We start from the raw sequence: 19415 nt of genomic DNA, 5'->3' as shown, positions 1-19415 counted from the left end.
AGCCCAGTAACAGACACTGACTTTGTGTATGTGAAAACTATTATTTAGCTTCCCTTAAGTACTGTTGTTTCATGAAATGTTTTTGAGACTATGTGGTTTTTCTTTTTCCTTGTCTTGTTAAAATTACATCACATTTTTTTAATCCTTCCCCCCCTTTTTTAAATTAGCTGCTGCTATTTCTTTAAATGACCCCCCTTAGTTTCTTTCTTTTTTAAATCTGACAGTTACTGTGTGAAGCTTACACATCTAGACATTCCTGTCACATAGTTAACACTTCATAAATATTAGTTACACAGAACTGTTGAGTTTATTTCACTATTTATTTGTGCTTCAGCATGCTACATGTTTTTCTGTTTAATCAATTAAACATTCACCTACATTTTAATCCTTCTCCTGTAGAGGGATGTGTTAGTATACTTTTGACTGCTCATTAAAACATTTCCTTTGTTCTTTCTTATTTAAAATTCTTATCTTTGTTTTAAATCTTAAACTATTATTTTACTGCCTCCTTTCACCCTGGTGGTCAACTAACTTATCCATAGGTACAAATAATAAATTGAGTGATATTGCTTGAAACTGGTTCTTTTGTTATAGCCCGTCAAAAAGTTAAAAAAGTGATTGGCAATGCATGATCTGCTGTGTTAGATGACACCAGTATTAGAAAATAATATAATTAAAATGCATTATACTAAAGTGTCTTCCATTAAACAAGATGGAAAGATTGAAGGAAAGGGAACAGACCTAAGAAGTTGGAATAATGCTCATCTTAAAAAATGAAGTATTGGGGCAGACAGCAGGAGCAAGAAGAACTACAGTCCTGCAGCCTGTGGAACAAAAACCACATTCACAGAAAGATAGACAAGATGAAAAGGCAGAGAGCTATGTACCAGATGAAGGAACAAGATAAAACCCCAGAAAAACAACTAAATGAAGTGGAGATAGGCAACCTTCCTGAAAAAGAATTCAGAATAATGATAGTGAAGATGATCCAGGACCTCAGAAAAAGAATGGAGGCAAAGATAGAGAAGATGCAAGAAATGTTTAACAAAGAAGAAGTAAAGAACAAACAAACAGAGATGAACAATACAATAACTGAAATGAAAACTACACTATAAAAAAATCAATAGCAGAATAACTGAGGCAGAAGAACGGATAAGTGACCTGGAAGACAGAACGGTGGAATTCACTGCTGCGGAACAGAATAAAGAAAAAAGAATGAAAAGAAATGAAAACAGCCTAAGAGACCTCTGGGACAACATTAAATGCAACAACATTCACATTATAGGGGTCCCAGAAGGAGGAGAGAGAGAGAAAGGACCAGAGAAAATATTTGAAGAGTTTATAGTGGAAAACTTCCCTAACATGGGAAAGGGAATAGCCACCCAAGTCCAGGAAGTGCAGAGAGTCCCATACAGGATAAACCCAAGGAGAAACATGCCGAGACACATATTAATCAAATTGACAAAAATTAAAGGCAAAGAAAAATTATTAAAAGCAACAAGGGAAAAATGACAAATAACATACAAGGGAACTCCCTTAAGGTTAGCAGCTGATTTCTCAGCAGAAACTCTACAAGCCAGAAGGGAGTGGCATGATATATTTAAAGTGATGAAAAGGAAGAACTTACAACCAAGATTACTCTACCTGGCAAGGATCTCATTCAGACTCGACAGAGAAATCAAAAGCTTTACAGACAAGCAAAAGCTAAGAGAATTCAGCACCACCAAACCAGCTCTATAACAAATGCCAAAGGCCCTTCTGTAGGTGGAAAACACAAGAGAAGAAAAGGACCTACAAAAACAAACCCATAACAATTAAGAAAATGATCATAGGAACATACATATCGATAATTACCTTAAACATGAATGGATTAAATGCTCCAACCAAAAGACACAGGCTCACTGAATGGATACAAAAACAAGACCCATCTATATGCTGTCTACAAGAAACGCACTTCAGACCTAGGGACACATACAGACAAAGTGAGGGGATGGAAAAAGATATCCTATGCAAATGGAAATCAAAAGAAAGCTGGAGTAGCAATACTCATATCAGATAAAATAGACTTTAAAGTAAAGAATGTTACAGGAGACAAGGTGGAACACTACATAATGATCAATGGATCAATTCAAGAAGAAGATATAACAATTATAAATATATATGCACCCAATATAGGAGCACCTCAATACATAAGGCAACTGCTAACAGCTATAAAAGAGGAAATCCACAGTAAGACAGTAATAGTGGGGGACTTTAACACCTCACTTACACCAATGGACAGATCATCCAAACAGAAAATTAATAAGGAAACACAAGCTTTAAATGACACAATAGACCAGATAGATTTAATTGATATTTATAGGACATTCCATCCAAAAAGAGCAGATTACACTTTCTTTTCAAGTGTGCACGGAACATTCTCCAGGATAGATCACACCTTGGGTCACAAATCAAGCTTCAGTAAACTTAAGAAAATTGAAATCATGTCAAGCATCTTTTCTGACCACAACGCTGTGAGATTAGAAATAAATTACAGGGGAAAAAACGTAAAAAACACAAACACATGGAGGCTAAACAATACGTTACTAAATAACAGAGATCCCTGAAGAAATCAAAGAGGAAATCAAAAAATACCTAGAGACAGGGCTTCCCTGGTGGAGCAGTGGTTGAGAGTCTGCCTGCCGATGCAGGGGACACGGGTTCTTGCCCCGGTCCGGGAAGATCCCACATGCCATGGAGCGGCTGGGTCCGTGAGCCGTGGCCGCTGAGCCTGCGCGTCCGGAGCCTGTGCTCCACAATGGGAGAGGCCACAACAGTGAGAGGCCCGCATACCGCAAAAGAAAAAAACCTAGAGACAAATTACAACGAAGACATGACGATCCCAAACCTATGGATGCAGAAAATCAGTTCTAAGTGGGAAGTTTGTAGCAATACAAGCCTACCTCAATAAACAAGAAACATCTCAAGTAATAAACAATCTAACCTTACACCTAAAGGAACTAGAGAAACAAGAACAAGCAAAACCCAAAGTTAGCAGAAGGAAATAAATCATAAAGATCAGATCAGAAATAAATAGAAGCAAAGAAAACAATAGCAAAGATCAATAAAACTAAAAGTTGGTTCTTTGCGAAGATAAACAAAATTGATAAACCATTAGCCAGACTCATCAAGAAAAAGGAGAGGACTCAAAGCAATAAAATTAGAAATGAAAAAGGAGAAGTTACAACAGACACTGCAGAAATGCAAAGCATCCTAAGAGACTACTACAAGCAACTCTATGCCAACAAAATGGACAACCTTGAAGAAATGGACAAATTCTTAGAAAGGTATAACCTTTCAAGACTGAGCCAGGAAAAAGTAGGAAATGTGAACAGACCCATCACAAGTAATGAAATTGAAACTGTGATTAAAAGTCTTCCAACAAACAAAAGTCCAGGACCAGATGGCCTCACAGGTGAATTCTATCAAACATTTAGAGAAGAGCTAACACCTATCCTTCCCAAACTCTTCCAAAAAAGTGCAGAGGAAGGAACACTCCCAAACTCATTCTATGAGGCCACCATCACCCTGATACCAAAACCAGACAAAGATACTATAAAAAAATAAAATTACAGACCAATATCAGTGATGAACACAGATACAAAAATCCTTGACAAGATACTAGCAAACAGAATGCAACAATACATTAAAAGGATCATACACCATGATCAAGTGGGGTTTATCTCAGGGATGCAAGGATTCTTCAATATAAGCAAATCAATCAATGTGATACACCATATTAAAAAATTGAAGAATAAAAACCATATGATCATCTCAATAGATGCAGAAAAAGCTTTTGACAAAATTCAACACCCGTATATGATAAAAACTCTGCAGAAAGTGGGCATAGAGGGAAGCTACATCAGCATAATGAAGGCCGTATACAACAAACCCACAGCCAACGTCATTCTCAATGGTGAAAATCTGAAAGCATTTCCTGTAAGATCAGGAACAAGACAAGGATGTCCACTCTGACCACTATTATTCAACATAGTTTTGGAAGTCCTAGCTACAGCAATCACAGAAGAAAAAGAAATAAAAGGAATACAAATTGGAAAAGAAGAAATAAAACTGTCACTGTTTGCAGATGACATTATGCTATACATAGAGAATCCTAAAGATGCCACCAGAAAACTACTAGAGCTAATCAATGAATTGGGTAAAGCTGCAGGATAAAAAATTAATGCACAGAAATCTCTTGCATTCCTATACACTAATGATGAAAAATCTGAAAGAGAAATTAAGGAAACACTCCCATTTACCACTGCAACAAAATGAATAAAATACCTAGGAGTAAACCTACCTAGGGAGACGAAAGACCTGTATGCAGAAAACTATAAGACACTGATGAAAGAAATTAAAGATGACACCAACTGATGGAGAGATATACCATGTTCTTGGATTGGAAGAATCAATATTGTGAAAATGACTATACTACCCAAAGCAATCTACAGATTCAATGCAATCCCTATCAAATTACCAATGGCATTTTTTTTACAGAACTAGAACAAACAATCTTAAAATTTGTATGGAGACATAAAAGACCCTGAATAGCCAAAACAGTGTTGAAGGTAAAAAATGGAGCTGCAGGAATCAGGTTCCCTGACTTCAGACTATACTACAAAGGTACAGTAATGAAGACAATATGGTACTGGCAGAAAAACAGAAATATATATCAATGGAACAGGATAGAAAGCACAGAGATAAGTCCACGCACCTATGGTCAACTAGTCTATGACACAGGAGGCAAGGATATACAATGGAGAGAAGACAGTCTCTTCAATAAATGGTGCTGGGAAACCTGGACAGCTACATGTAGAAGAATGAAATTAGAACACTCCCTAACAGCATACACAAAAATAAACTCTGTCACATTCTAAAGTTTTATCACCAAAGGAGGGAATTTTAAGAGTATCACAGGTTGTTATAGATGAGAATAAAATAACAATGTTTCTTTAGCAACACTTTAGTTGAAATAGAGTCACAAATTGCTGTAAAGTCTTACTAAACTTTAAGGAAGAAAAATTACAAGATAATTTTTTTAAAATATTTTAAAAAACAAAGTAGGGATTAGTGATATACCCCACATTAAAAAAAATTAAATCAGAGTTTAAAATATTTTTTCTCCTTAATAGGTTTCATTTTAAATATCTGACTTTCATGTGTGGGAAATAATTAGACATGAAAGACTGAGCAACTAGACGGTTCAGGCTTTCTTGCATCTGTGACTTGATTCCTGGAAGGAACATTGGAGCAGGTGTCAAACTACGGTCAGGGTGAGCAATTAAAATCAAGTAATCTTAGGGCATACTTGACTAAGAATTATAGTTTAGATCATTTCTTTCCTGTGGGCATTTTTTCCAAAAATGGGTATGAAGAAAGAAATGGAAAATGACTCAGAATGGAACTCTAAACTCTGGTGGTTCTGAGTTTAAGTTTACTATAAACCCTTACATCCCATGCTTATTAACTTTTAATAGACCTATTCTCATGTATATTTTATAAAGCAGAGTCTGACCTTGTGATAATCCAGCCACAGAAACGGATTAACTGTATCTCAAATAGACTCTTACCATGAAGAATATATCAGTTCTGCCCCCTTCTCTATTAAGGAGAAATACACTTAAACTTTCATTATTTTACCTTTTTTGTGTGTTTCTAGTTTACTAAGCATTATGTTAATTTTACTTAATACTTTTATTGTGGTGAGGAGCACTGGAAATGGAAACATTTAAAATGACATTTGATTAAAAACCCCACAAAACTAGCAGATGGCTTAGGGAAGCAGCACTAAGGATGCTACTTGATCCTTAATTCAAGACCATACCTGATGCTGTATCTGGAAGAAGAGCTATGCCAGGAACAATGCTGTTGAGTTAAAGACTATGTTATTCATAAATATTTAGGAAAATAAGAAGCAAGTGTTCATGAGCATAGTATATGAAACCAAATAGATATTCCATAGGAGGCGGGTTCTGCACACATCTCTAAATCTATAGTATTTATTCATGTAACATTTTAATAAACCTATGGAAAACAGAATTTTATAATGAATCCAGTCAAAACTTTATAGCTCTGTTGCTTTATTTTATTCACCCTCTGTACAAATGGATGTTTTTATTTGTAATAGTCACTGAAATAAATAGTCATGTATTTATTTATTATTATTTTTTTTTGCGGTACGCGGGCCTTTCACCGTTGCGGCCTCTCCCGTTGCGGAGCACAGGCTCCGGACGCGCAGGACCAGCAGCCATGGCTTACGGGCCCAGCCACTCTGCGGCATGTGGGATCTTCCCGGACCGGGGCACGAACCCGTGTCCCCTGCATCGGCAGGCAGACTCTCAACCACTGCGCCACCAGGGAAGCCCAATAGTCATGTATTTAAACTCCCTCACACCAAATATAGAATCCCCAAGTTTTTGTCTTTAAATATTTTCCCAACACTTACAATATTAAAAAGCTTAGTATGATTAATTGGTACCATGTATAACTATGATAGCTGGCATCTAGTTACTTTTCCTGTTATTCTTTTTATTCTTTTACTATAACAATTCTGTGAAAATTTTTATGCTTCCTATTTAATACATGCTAATTTTTTTTTTCCCCAGTGAGGGAAAGAATGAGGGTTCAAAGCAATGTTAAATACAGGTGACAGTGTTTCCTAATTAGTTTTATGAGAGCAGAAATAAATCACTTAAAAATTCATGAGCTCTTTTCACCTTTTTTTTTTTTTTTACGAAATGTAAACTTTCTGGAATAAGGATTCTCTCTAAACAAACATTTTTGTGTTATAACCCATGTAGTTAGCATATTGTTGCTAGATCTAAAAACCCATGTCCAGATGCCTAATTAGACTTCCAGAGACCCTGCAGGATGCTGAATGGTCAGGAAATAGGAAATCATCCACTACTGATATAGGTCCCAATTTGAGGACAGACCTGTGAGGGTATCTTAAGATGCAAGAGACTTGCAGCTGGAGAGCAAGTGCCTTTTCTACCTGAGCATCGGTGCTCAGTGTCAGCCCTGTAGGCTCCCAACCTGTAACATGTCAGCCTCTTGTGTAAGTTAACAGAAAGAGAAAGAATCTAATTTAAACCATTTTCAAGTATACGCATTAAATGGCTAATAGTTTTGTTTTCAAAATCAAACATTTCCTTACTGAACTCCTTAGAAGAAATTTTGGGTAGTGGATCTCCCTAGGTACTGTTGGTTTCGGATTCTCTAATAAAGTTATCTTTCCTTCAATATTGCAAGTTTTAGATCTACGCTTTGGGTGGGAAATTAAATATTATCCAAATCAAATATATTATTAATAGTTCAGGAGAACAGACTCAGAAGAGAATCAACAGCAGTCTTCGTAAGAACCTGACCATTTACTGTTTGCCTGTGTATGAGATCACATGTTGAATACCAGGTTTTAATGTCAGCATTCTGTGCTGGAAAGACCATTTAATGTTTATTTAAGAGGCACTGGCCTGGAGTTCAAGCTCCAGGAGAACAGGCCGTGTGAACTTGGCCAAGTCATGGAACCTCTTTGAGTCTCAATTTCACCACAGGTAATAAGAGTACATATGAGAATAATACTACTTTCTCACATTACAGTATTATGAGACATATATGAGATTGTTTATGCAAGTTATTTGTGCATTGTAAAACCTGGGTTTGAATTCTGACTCTACCACTTTCTGGCATTGAAGTTTTGGATAAATTACCTAATCCAATAAAGCCTTATTTTCCACAACTTAAAACGAGTATAAGTATACAATGTTTGCAAATTGATTGTTACAGAGTAGGAGCTCAAAAAATGTTAGTTGCTGTTATCACTATTATTTTTACTAAATCTCTGTGAATGTATTTATTATAATTTATATAATGACATAAAATTTTGTTTAAAGTTATTTAAAGTCTATCCCAATAGGTATGTATTTTTACTTGAAAACTTGGTACTGCACACTTTCCTGTAAATTAGAATAACTTTTAAGCTAAGTTTGTATGTAGAATGAGAAATTTTCTTCCTAAACAAATAATGTCCCTCTATAGGTATTGTTTTAGTTTTCTGATATAAGAGACTAAGAAGGAATGGATGTCCAGGATCCTCTCATTGTTTATAGTTTACCATAATTAATAATTAAATTGTTTTGTTGGTGGATTTGGTATAAAACAAGAGGAGCTTATATGATTCTATAAGTGTAAGTTTTTATTATTTTTTTTAATTTTGAGAGGAAAAAAAACCTTTGAGGGCACTATGCCCTCTATGCTATGTGCCCTCTCTAGAGAACATATTTGAGATGCACCAGCGATTGCCTACCACTTACAATCCATTTAAAGAGTCAACCTCAAGCCTTTTCCCTGAGGTAATGGGATTAGCATTCTGTTGGGACTGCAATCTTTAAGGATACAAATTTGTTTCTAAATGTTCTAGCTAGTAATCCTATGCTCCTTGACAGGTTTTACACTGTAACTGACACTCTTGGAATGGAAAACACAGACCTCAGACCTCTTTCCCTCTGCTGGATTAGGAAATTCAAGGACTTTAACAGAAAGTATTCTGTCTTGACATACTTAAAATTAGTTTCTCCTCATCTTTTTTCTTTGATGTTGGTATTGAAGGAATGTGATGAGTAACCTGAATTTAAGAAGACAGTGACATATAGATGCTTTTCTAAGCCAGTCATGAAAAATTTTCCTTTTAATGTCCCTAATTTTTACTACTTTTAAAAGAAAAGTATGCTAAGAAATATTTTCAGTTTAAGTATATCACTTGATAATTTAAAATGTTCTGAGGCAGTTTGTTTGGTTGGAATTCATTACAAAAGGAATAAAAGTCAAGAACCATTCTATTCTTCTCTTTTCTATCCTCTTTCAACAAGCCAGCTGTTAATACCTGGGATGATAATATAAGTATGTTGAGACATTATGATCCTTGGAAAATAAAAGAAGTTAAAATATTAGTAAACTTGTTTTATGACACATTCCTGATCATATTCTATAATTCTTTTTCCCTTTTATTTTAAATTATATCTTAATATGAATAATGAACATTTTAAATAAATATTATTATTTTTAGAAAATGTCTATAAATTTGAAATATCCCAAGTTTGTTTTCATGAAGCATACTTTTCTATAGCTAAGATTCCAATGGAATATAAAATATAAATTACAGTATCTTTTGAAGGTCACTATGAATTTAATGTAAAAACCACTCAGACTACACTGAATAATTTAGATTTAAAAAACAAAGTATTGTATAGTAAAACTTTACATCATACTAATTTTAATTTTTTCTTTTGAAACTGTTCTCAATTTTTTTCTAAAATGTTCTATTTATTTCCCTTACTTCTTGGATGTATTTTATTGACTCTACATTTACCTTGTCTTGATGGCATCTGGTCATGACTTTGAATATCGGTTGTGTCTGTGCTGTAGAAACCACGGAGTACAACCTGGGGAACACTGACTTCAGTATCAGCTGTGATTTACTACCTGCTCTCTGACTACCTAGTGTAAATTACTTAGCCTCTCTGAGCTTCGGTTTTCTCATCGTTAAATGGGGCTAGAGATACCTGTCTTAGCGTGGTGGTGAGGGTTACATGAGATTGAATCGTGTCTAACAATGTCTGGCATATGGAAAGTGCTCAGTAAATTTTGTTCCCTAGTTCGTGGTAAATGGAAACGGAAATGCAAATGGTTGGGTTTGGAGCTGAATACATGCTGACTTCAGCTGTGGCCTTGATTGTTGGTCATTTCTTTGTTTGCTTTTTATTTAAAAGAAAAAAAAAGTGAATGAAGCTATGTAATCTCCAATGTAGATACGGCCCTCAACCTAGGCTTAAAATATAAATATATGACTAAATCAACTGCATTTACAAATGAGGAGTTCATACCTCACAGAGTTATTTTAAAGACTCAATGATATATAACAATTCAAAGACCTTAGCACATGCTAAGCACTCAGTAATGGTAAGTTATTAAGTAATGTGAAGATGAGATCCTTGTGATAGAGCTTGGGTACTCCAAATTTAGCTAAGAGTCATACGTACAAAATATTTTCCTGGTACTCCAATTTAGGCTGATGTTTCTGTATTTCATGAAAAAAAACCCAAAAAACTAATCTTTAAATGGTTATACTTAATATGTAAAGTGGCTAAATTTTGGACATATATTTCAGAATATATTCATATAAACAGCTGCCCCCTTTTGGATCTTTAATATGTAGTCTTTAAATTAAAGCACCCAAAATTAGCAGATAGGAGTTTTTTGTTTTTAGAAAATTGTACTTGTGAGAAATAATTCTGAATAGACCTTATCTTTTATTCAAATGTATACAGACTGTTCATGTGCGTATTACCTTTAGAAATCTCAGAACCTGGAAAGGATTGATTAGTCCCTCTTTCTGGGCTCTGGAATTATACTAGGTCAATATTAAACTAATCTAACAATACACATACATTTCTTTCAATCTATTAGGTAAGTATTTCTATCTGTAACCAGGGCTTAGATCTAGCTGGCATGCACTGGTGTGACTGTCATAGTTGTGTGGCTGGCATTCATTCTTTTTTTACAAAAAAAAATTAAATTAATTAATTTATTTATTTTTGGCTGCACTGGGTCTTTGTTGCTGCGTGCGGGCTTTCTCTAGTTGCAGCGAGCGGAGGCTACTCTTTGTTGCGGTGTGTGGGCTTCTCATTGCAGTGGCTTGTCTTGTTGTGGAGCACGGGCTCTAGGCGCCCAAGCTTCAGTAGTTGTGGCTAGTGGGCTCAGTAGTTGTGGCTCACGGACTCTAGAGCACAGGCTCAGTAGTTGTGGCACACAGGCTTAGTTGCTCCGCGGCGTGTGGGATCTTCCTGGACCAGGGCTCGAACCCGTGTTCCCTGCATTGGCAGGCAGATTCTTAATCACTGCGCCACCAGGGAAGCCCAGAGTAATATAATCTTATATATTCTTTCTTTGTCTTTTACTACAGGAAGGTTGAAGTCATTAGAGTGAGATAGTTTTTAGCAATTGGCTAGACATTTCTGTTGAAGAACTGCAGTATCTGCTGGCTTGTGGCTTAATTTGTCACTGTACTGAACCTCAGTACTTTATACAAGGTGTGGTACGTCAGCATCAGCACTGAAATGTGTTTTTGGGCCACCGTTATTATGCTTTATTGACTTTTTCCGGGTATTTTTAGATACAGACTCATAACTACTTGTCTCTTCTTCTCTGTTACTCTCCTATTACCTGAAATTCCTCTGAATTGAAGATACCCTAGAATGTCCTGATCATTAAGCTTGAGTGGTAGAGGTCTTTACAGGAGATTTGATAATACTAGAAATCAGATTCACATCATAAGGAGCATTTAAATCATCTTAGTCAGTTAACATTCTAACTGGTTATTTGACACCATCAAATACCTAGGTTGCCAAGAATGTGGCCCGTGTCTATTTCCCCTGTTATGTTGTCTGTATTACTGAATGGTATACTTCTTCTGTTAATTAAGAATATTACAGTACATGTCAAATTAAGCATTTTTGCTTTGAAAAAGATGTGGGTGTGTGGTTAAAGGAGTCTCACAGATTTAGTAGGAACAGTGCTTTTAACAGATGTTAGATCTCTGACTCTGGCTTTTTGGGTATCTGAGCGTCTTAGGGTTGCACAGTAACTCAGAAGCCAACTCTCTTGATTTATAGTTCAGAATACAAAGTTCACAGCAGTTAACTTACTAGCCCAGGGATGGATAAGTTTCAACTTCCATGTCAGCTCTGGGATTTGGGCTGTTGGAAGACATAGGTTTGATATTCTTCAATTAGATCAAGGTCACATAACTAGTTTGAAGTAGAGTCTGGACTAGAACCCAGTTCTTTTGGCTTCTAATCTTGTTTTCATTTCTCCTAGTCATTTTATTATAAACCTCATGAAAACCTTTATTTTGAATACATTTTTATAACCTTGTAATCCATCATGTAGGCATGAAAAGTTAAGATTCTGACATTTTTATTATATGCAAAGAAAGTGAAAATTATCTTGTTAAAAATATCATGCTTATTATTCAGTTTTGAAAATGCAGAAATAGGACTTACCTGGTGGCGCAGTGGTTGAGAGTCTTCCTGCTGATGCAGGGGACACGGGTTCGTGCCCCAGTCTGGGAAGATCCCACATGCCGCAGAGCAGGTGGGCCCGTGAGCCATGGCCGCTGAGCCTGCGCGTCCAGAGCCTGTGCTCTGCAACGGGAGAGGCCACAACAGTGAGAGGCCTGCATACCGCAAACAAAAATAAAAAAGTAAATGCAGAAATAATGTGAGAAAGAAAAATGTAGTTTCATATGCACATCTTTTTTAAGCATGACTCTTCATTACTAAGCTCTTTTTTACAAAGTGTGCCATCAGCTTTTTAAATGATTAAATCTTTGGGAAATTAGCTTGAATTATTTATAAGTACAGGCATACCTCAAAGATACTGCAGATTCAGTTCCAGACCACCACAGTAAAGTGAATATCGCAATCAATGAAGTCACACGAATTTTTTTGTTTCCTAGTGCATACAAAAGATATGTTTATACTTTACTGCAGTCTGTTAAGTGTGTAATAGCATTATGTCTAAAAAAGTACATAATTAAAAAATACTATATTGCTAAAATATGCTAACCATCATCTGATTCGTCAGTGAGTCGTAATATTTTTGCAATAGTAAGTTAAAGATCACTGATCATAGATCATCATAACAAATATAATAATTAATAATGAAAAAGTTTGAGATATTGCAAGAATTATTGAAATGTGGCACAGAGACATGAAGTAAGCAAATGCTGTTGGAAAAATGGTGCTGATAGACTTGCTGGATGCAGGGTTGCCACAGACTTTCAATTTGTAAAAAATTATTCTCTAATCACAATAAAACAAGGTATGCCTATAATTGCCCAAACATGCACATATATGTGTGTGGAGTAGAAATATATTTAATAACAGCTAGAGTAATTGTTTGTATTGTGATGTAATGAATAATTCAACTGTATTTCATACCATTTTTAAGCCCTGTGGATGTAGTTTGTGTTATTTCCCTGGATAACATTGTTGGCACACAGTAAATATCTAACAATAATAACTCTTTTCCCATACAGTATTTACTTTAACTAGAAAAAACTGCTGTGCTCATGTTGTACAATTTTTAAAGTTTGTTAAGATGCTAAATGAATTTCTTGGCATTCTGTTATGGTATTATCATTTTTTAATTAGAACTCTCTCTCTCTCTCTCCCTGTCATACACACTTCACCTTCCTCCAGCCATTTGCCTTTCCTGTGACATGCTCTATGTTTTCATCTTATCACCTTAGTAACCAGAGGTACCAGAGTCCTACATTCCATTGAAACCCAGGCTTTAAAGATGGTCTCAGGCTGTTCCCTCTACTTCTTTTGTGGTTCTTTGTAGCTTGAAAAATTGGAAAATGATCAAATTTAGCCACGACCACAACTTTCCAAACTTTTCTGCGTCCTGGCATTTCAGTTCTACTTTGTGTCCATCGCTGTGTTAATTATTTGGGGGATACACAGTAATTCCTTTCTAACAAGAATACTAAAATATTATTGGAGCTAGCATCCTGTCAATGCAGGCCCAACACTAACCCATGCTCACACCTAGGACAAGGCCAAGCTAGTCCAGTGTATTTTCAGGGGCTTGCATGTTCTCTTTTTTCCAAATATTATCCCCATTTTCTTTTATTCTTATATACTGCCCTTTATTCTGTAATTAGATACCAGCTTCCTTGCAAGAACTGGTTGCAGCGATAAGTCATGGGAAGCTCATTCACATGAAAGTGTATAAACTGCACAGCTGGGCACATAACCAACTCTAGACAAACAGGAGACAGAACAGGTAAGGAACTAGGAACATAGGCTTTGAGTCAATCCTGAGATTAAGCCTTTTCTTTGAGACATTATGTCTCTGAACAAGTTAAAGTTACATAACTTCACTTAGACCACTGTTTCCTCATCTGTAAAATGAAAGTAATACTGTCTCATCAACTGTATTATTAGAAAGATTAAAAGAAAAGTCTATGAAAAAATTGAGCAACTTGTTTCGTTTTTAGTCAATACCTGAAAATGTCAATTAGTGTGACAACAAAATAGCAATCAATGCATTAGACTATAGAAGAAGGAGAGACGGTGAATAAAGGAGAAGCTGAGGACTCTAAAGGCAAATTTTGTAGGGATCATATCTTTTCCAGAAGTCCTGTTTACCTGCTATTTGTTGGGGGAATGTAGAGGCCCCACTCGTTATATCCTGCCAGTGCCTACAGCTTTGCTTCCCATTATTTATAAACATTTTAGCTTGTTTTTCTTTGATGATATTATAAATAGGGATTCATCCTTGTCAAATTAAGTATTTATTAATTGAGGATTTCTACCCTCAAGGAGCTCTTGTGTAGAAATAATATGGACATACAAGAAATAAAGTACAAAAGCTTGTTTTATAAAGATCATCTACAGGATATTGGGAGAGGGAATGAACGCATTCTCGGGATCAAACATCGTATGAATGACAGCTCTACTTTTCTGTTTTGATGTGGCCATTGCAATAAAATGGCATAAAAGTATGTTTAACACCAGGATTCAATAAGCTTAATCCTGAAACAGCTACTGTAAAAATCATAATTTTGCCAGGTCTTGTTTGCAAGATTTTGATTTCCTAGAAGAAATTAGTTTTTTGTTTTAAGTATTTGATTCATTTGCCATCAATACTTGAAAGGCAGCTAGAGGCTTGGCTTCTTCACATTCTGATGAGTGGAGCTCAGAACTACCAAGGTGGCATCCTACTCCTGTCCCCCAGAGACCCACGTTTTCTGGCAACAGATCCTACATTGAGCTATTTGTGATTGTCCAATAAGCTGTTATAATAGAATGGCCAAAATACAAACTTTATTTTTATGTGTTTATGTGTTTGTGGGACCAAAACGCAGAGGTACTGGTATCTCCTACTTGTTTTAGTGACAATTCTGATTCTATGTAGAGGAGAATCAAAGGCATATATAATTAATTTAATTATTGAATGTGTTCAACATTAAATGGTTCCCATTTTTGTTTTTGAAAATTTTAGTCAAAGATGGACTTGAAATATGTTCTTTCATTTTACATTGAGTATTTGGTTAAATGAAAGATTTTATGAATATGTTGGAACTCTTCTGAGTTTAATCAGTTTATTGATTCACTAGGCATGATTTGGTGTTTTTCCTTTGTGATGATTTTTAAAAAGAGAAAAATCTCATTTTCTTTCTGCATTATTTGTATAATATTTTCCCCTTCTTTTTGGAACATTTGGCTTGAACCTGAGTTTAATAAAGTTTGCTATAATATTGTAGTAGTTTACAGGTGGCTCACATATATTTATGATGTGAAAGTTGTGTATCTGTTAATTTAACAAATATTTACTGATGTCCTGCTATGTCCTGAGCTATCTATTGGAGGTATAATGGTGAACGAAATATACAAAAATCCCTGCTCGCATAGAGCTTATAGTCAGAGATTAAACACTGTTACTAAAATACTGTAATGAGGCTAAGTATTTTGGAGTAGTAAAGGGAGGTGGGGGAGGCTAGGAGCACAGGGAGGTTGCAATTTAAAATGTGGAGGTCAGTGAAGACCTCACAGAGAAGGTGACAATTGAACAGAGACTGAAGGTGATCAAGAGAGGAAACCATTTGGCAACAAGGAGCGAGAATATTCTAGGCAGAGGAAACAGCAAGTACGGAGACCCTGAAGTGGGAACGTGCTGTGTAAAGAACAGCAAGGGGCCAGTGTGGGGTAAGGGCCTAAGAGGCTGGTTTTGTAGGGCCTTGCATGCCAGTGAAAGGACTCTCGCTTTTTTTACTCTGACCCAAATGAGAAGCTGCAGGAGGTGTTAGGCAGGGGAGTGACATGGACTACTTTAGCTTCAAAGGCTTCCTATGATTGCTGTGTATTGAGAACAGATTATAAGGTGGCAAGGGCAGAAGCGGGGAGATGAGTTAGGAGGCAATTACAATAACCCAGGCATGAGAAGATAGTATCTATCTACTTCCTGTGCATTTACTGCTGTGTGTATTGTATATAGACACTGGTGCAAGGGACCATTTGGGTTTATTTTTCAGTCTGTTTTTTTTCCCCTGTGGTTCAAATCTTCCATAGAAGGGAAAGAGAGAAATCAATGACTTCACTTTTTTTTTTAGCCATTACTGGTAGTAATATGAATCTTGCATGTATATGGCATTTTACAGTTTTCAAGCCATTCTTATATGTATTGCCACATCTAGCCCTCACAATGGCCTGTTTAGTGGGTGACAGTTTCCAGGTTTATAAGACATGTCAGGGTCACACAGCTGGCCCCTTCTCTTCGGTGGTGTGCATATTGGCTTCAGTAAAAACATACAAACTAAGCAGTGACCAATAATCATCTCTTCCCGGAGAATGGGACTTGGGTACACTTAAAGAAATTTACTCAGCTGCCAATTCACTAAAGAGTAATGAGCATTGTTGTGGTCTCTGTCTTTGGTGGTCGCTGGGTTGTCAAGCTAAAAAAGCTTGATTGTTATTGGAATTGAATCTGTAAATTGTTCAAAGGGGATTCTTTATAAACAAGAGCATTCCTAATTTTTTCCTTTTAATTTCATCTTATCTCTTTATAGGATTCACATATCTAAAGATGGAATAGAAAAAAAGTGTACCAAAACTGGAAGAATCCCCCAAATGTTGAGAGAATTATAATACCAAAAAATATTTAATTTTTGCTGATCAGTAACACTAGGTACAGTGTTTCCTTGTATATGTCAAAATATTTCAGCAAAGATGGTTTCCTTTTATGGAATTTAAATAATGAGGCTCGTGACATTTTACTTTTAACCTGCAAGATGCATTGAATACAATTAACATATTCAAGTTAAGTCAGGGAAAGTAGCATAAATAACTTCTGTGTGATTTAATTTAAATTTATAATATATTTTAAGTGTTTCAGAGAAGATGAGAGGTTGTAGAAATTCCTGTATATTATAGTAGTTGAGAAAGCAGAGTGTGTATTTTGTATTCAGAAATATATCATGTAACAGCTGTTGCAAAATTTGAATGAAAAAGAAAAACTGAATGGGCAAATATACGTTTGTAGTCAAAAGGAATAATATACATATATCACTTGAATTGTGCTCTTGAATTTCCATTTGTCTAAGAGATTGAATTTTTGAATATAACAGCAGTAAACGCAAAAAAGGCAGATTAATATAGTGATGTTTGTGAAAAAAATTTAAGTGCTCGGGATAGGAATTTAAACTTGTGGTTCACACAATAGTATTCCATTACTTTCTAACAGATATGATTATTGAACAGATTAATAGTTTATGTTGAAAAACCTACTTATTTGAATGAGCTCTCAATTATAATATTCCCCATTAAGGATGTATTTTTTTCACTTTTCAGTTGAAATAGCAATATATGTAAAATGCAATTGATGTTCTGGCTTTCAATCTGACAAACTTTTGCAATATGTAGAATATGTGGCAGGCCTGGTGGCTTCAGTGTTTTTTTTTGAAGTTTTTGGTAGGGAATGTTTTCTGGGGCAGCTGAAGGGATTGGTGCATGGGGAACATTTGAGACAGTGGTTTATTGTTATTATTCTCTTTTCCTGTCCATTTTTTATGTGGACCACTCTTTGTGTCCTCCTGTATCCTTTTCCTTTCTCTTTTCTTGCTGATTTAATTCCTCCAGTTTATTATCAAGTGCCTACTGTATGCCAGGCATTATTCTAGGGGCTAGAAATATACCTCCCTGCTCTCTGGAAACTTACTGTCTTGTGAGGAAGGTGAACAATGAACAACTTAAACAAGGGATAATGTTCACTGTGAATAGGCCAAGGCAGGGAGTAGTGACAGAGCAGTGTGATACTGTACTGGGTGGGGAGGGAAGGCCACTCACCCCACAGGGAAGCTGAATCCTGAATGATAAGAAAGAGCAAGCTGTTTTTTCCTTCTTGTGCCCTTGTTGCCTTCACTCTAGCCCACAGACTCATAATAGCCTGGCTGCATTCACAGCTTTCCACGTACCTAGAGTTGAAGCCAATGGCACGCCATACCTCTTCTCCCTCTCCAGGGATATGCGGGAGATACAGATGGACTGTCCTTCCTTTATAGGCCTTCACTTTCTTACTCCCTATAAGAATTCACTAATTATTATGTATTTTAGAAGGTTTTCCTCCTCTTCCACCAGCCCCTTGCTTCATCCCCCAGCACCACACAACATGTTGAATTTGCTTCTATAAATATTATAGGCCTTCTCACATTGCCTTGCAATAATTTGTCTTCCATTCCTTTCCAAAATGCCATCCCCATTTGCCCCATTAAAAGCCAGGTAAGCATCATTTCTTTTCTTTTTTTTTTTTTTAATTATTTCTTTCTTTATTTGGTTGCGCTGGGTCTTAGTTGTGGCAGTGGGCTCCTTAGCTGTGGCTTGAGGGCTCCTTAGTTGTGACCAAACTCTTAGTTGCAGCATGCATGTGAGATCTAGTTCCCTGACCAGGGATTAAACCCGGGCCCCCTGCATTGGGAGCACGGGGTCTTAACCAATGTGTCACCAGGGAAGTCCCCAGGTAAGCATCATTTCTATTCATCTTTATTTTTCCAGAGGCTAACACAGTGTCTGAAACAAGTAACTTTCAGAAAGTATTGTATTTTTAAACCAAATTAATAAATTGTTTAATCTTATACTGCTTGCCCTTATGATAACTTCAACCCACATATATACTTCTCTCCTTTCTAATATCTAAGTGATTAAATGAAAACATAAAATGTAAGGGGTTAATTCAAGTAACTTAATGTATTCTTGTCGGTTAAGTAAAATGTAAACAGTACCTTAATAACTAGTTTACTCTCTTTTGCTATTTATATTTTTCTCAACTGAAGAGAGCAGGACACTGAACCACATTTAGAGTTTATCAGAAGAAACATTAGAGACACGTAGAAAACAGCATAATTATATATGCACTTTTAGACTGCAAAGTGAAATTAGACAAGTCGTTTGAAGGTCTGCGTGATTCATTATAATGCAATCAATTATGTGGCTTACCTTAAATTATAATGTAACGCTGAGAAAAATGCCATGACCTAAAGAAATATTTTATGTGGATGATGTCATCATGCATTTACAGGAATCAGTATAGATATTTATAACTTTTCATGGAAAAATTTTAAAACATTTTAAAGCAACATTTAAAAAGAAAATGACATTTTGAATATTTAGTTGCCTTGTTTGCCCACTTCTAATATGGAAAGCAATTAATCACAGTGAGTTCATCCTTACAGTTTTAAAACAGTTTGCAGTCTTTTTTCATTAGTTAAAAAAAAGTACAGGAGTATCATCAGTTTACAGATTAGCAGTCATTGC

At 35.9% G+C, this 19415-nt stretch overlaps 1 protein-coding gene across 24 annotated transcripts in view; it reads left to right on the top strand.

Moving 5' to 3' along the window:
- PAM (peptidylglycine alpha-amidating monooxygenase) overlaps positions 1-19415 on the top strand; it is a 282567-nt gene that overhangs the window by 74550 nt on the left and 188602 nt on the right. Inside the window, exon 3 of one of the 24 annotated variants that reach the window (XM_032625214.1) lies at positions 13769-13890. The exons of the other annotated variants lie outside the window; for them this stretch is intronic. The gene's annotated coding sequence lies outside the window, so the exon portion shown is untranslated. The remainder of the gene's footprint in view (positions 1-13768; positions 13891-19415) is intronic. 24 annotated transcript variants of the gene reach the window in all.

Source organism: Phocoena sinus, chromosome 3 (assembly GCF_008692025.1).
Source record: "Phocoena sinus isolate mPhoSin1 chromosome 3, mPhoSin1.pri, whole genome shotgun sequence".
Lineage (NCBI taxonomy): Eukaryota > Metazoa > Chordata > Mammalia > Artiodactyla > Phocoenidae > Phocoena > Phocoena sinus.
The sequence above is the reverse complement of the archived record's forward strand: the minus strand, read 5'-3'. Positions and strand labels throughout refer to the sequence as shown.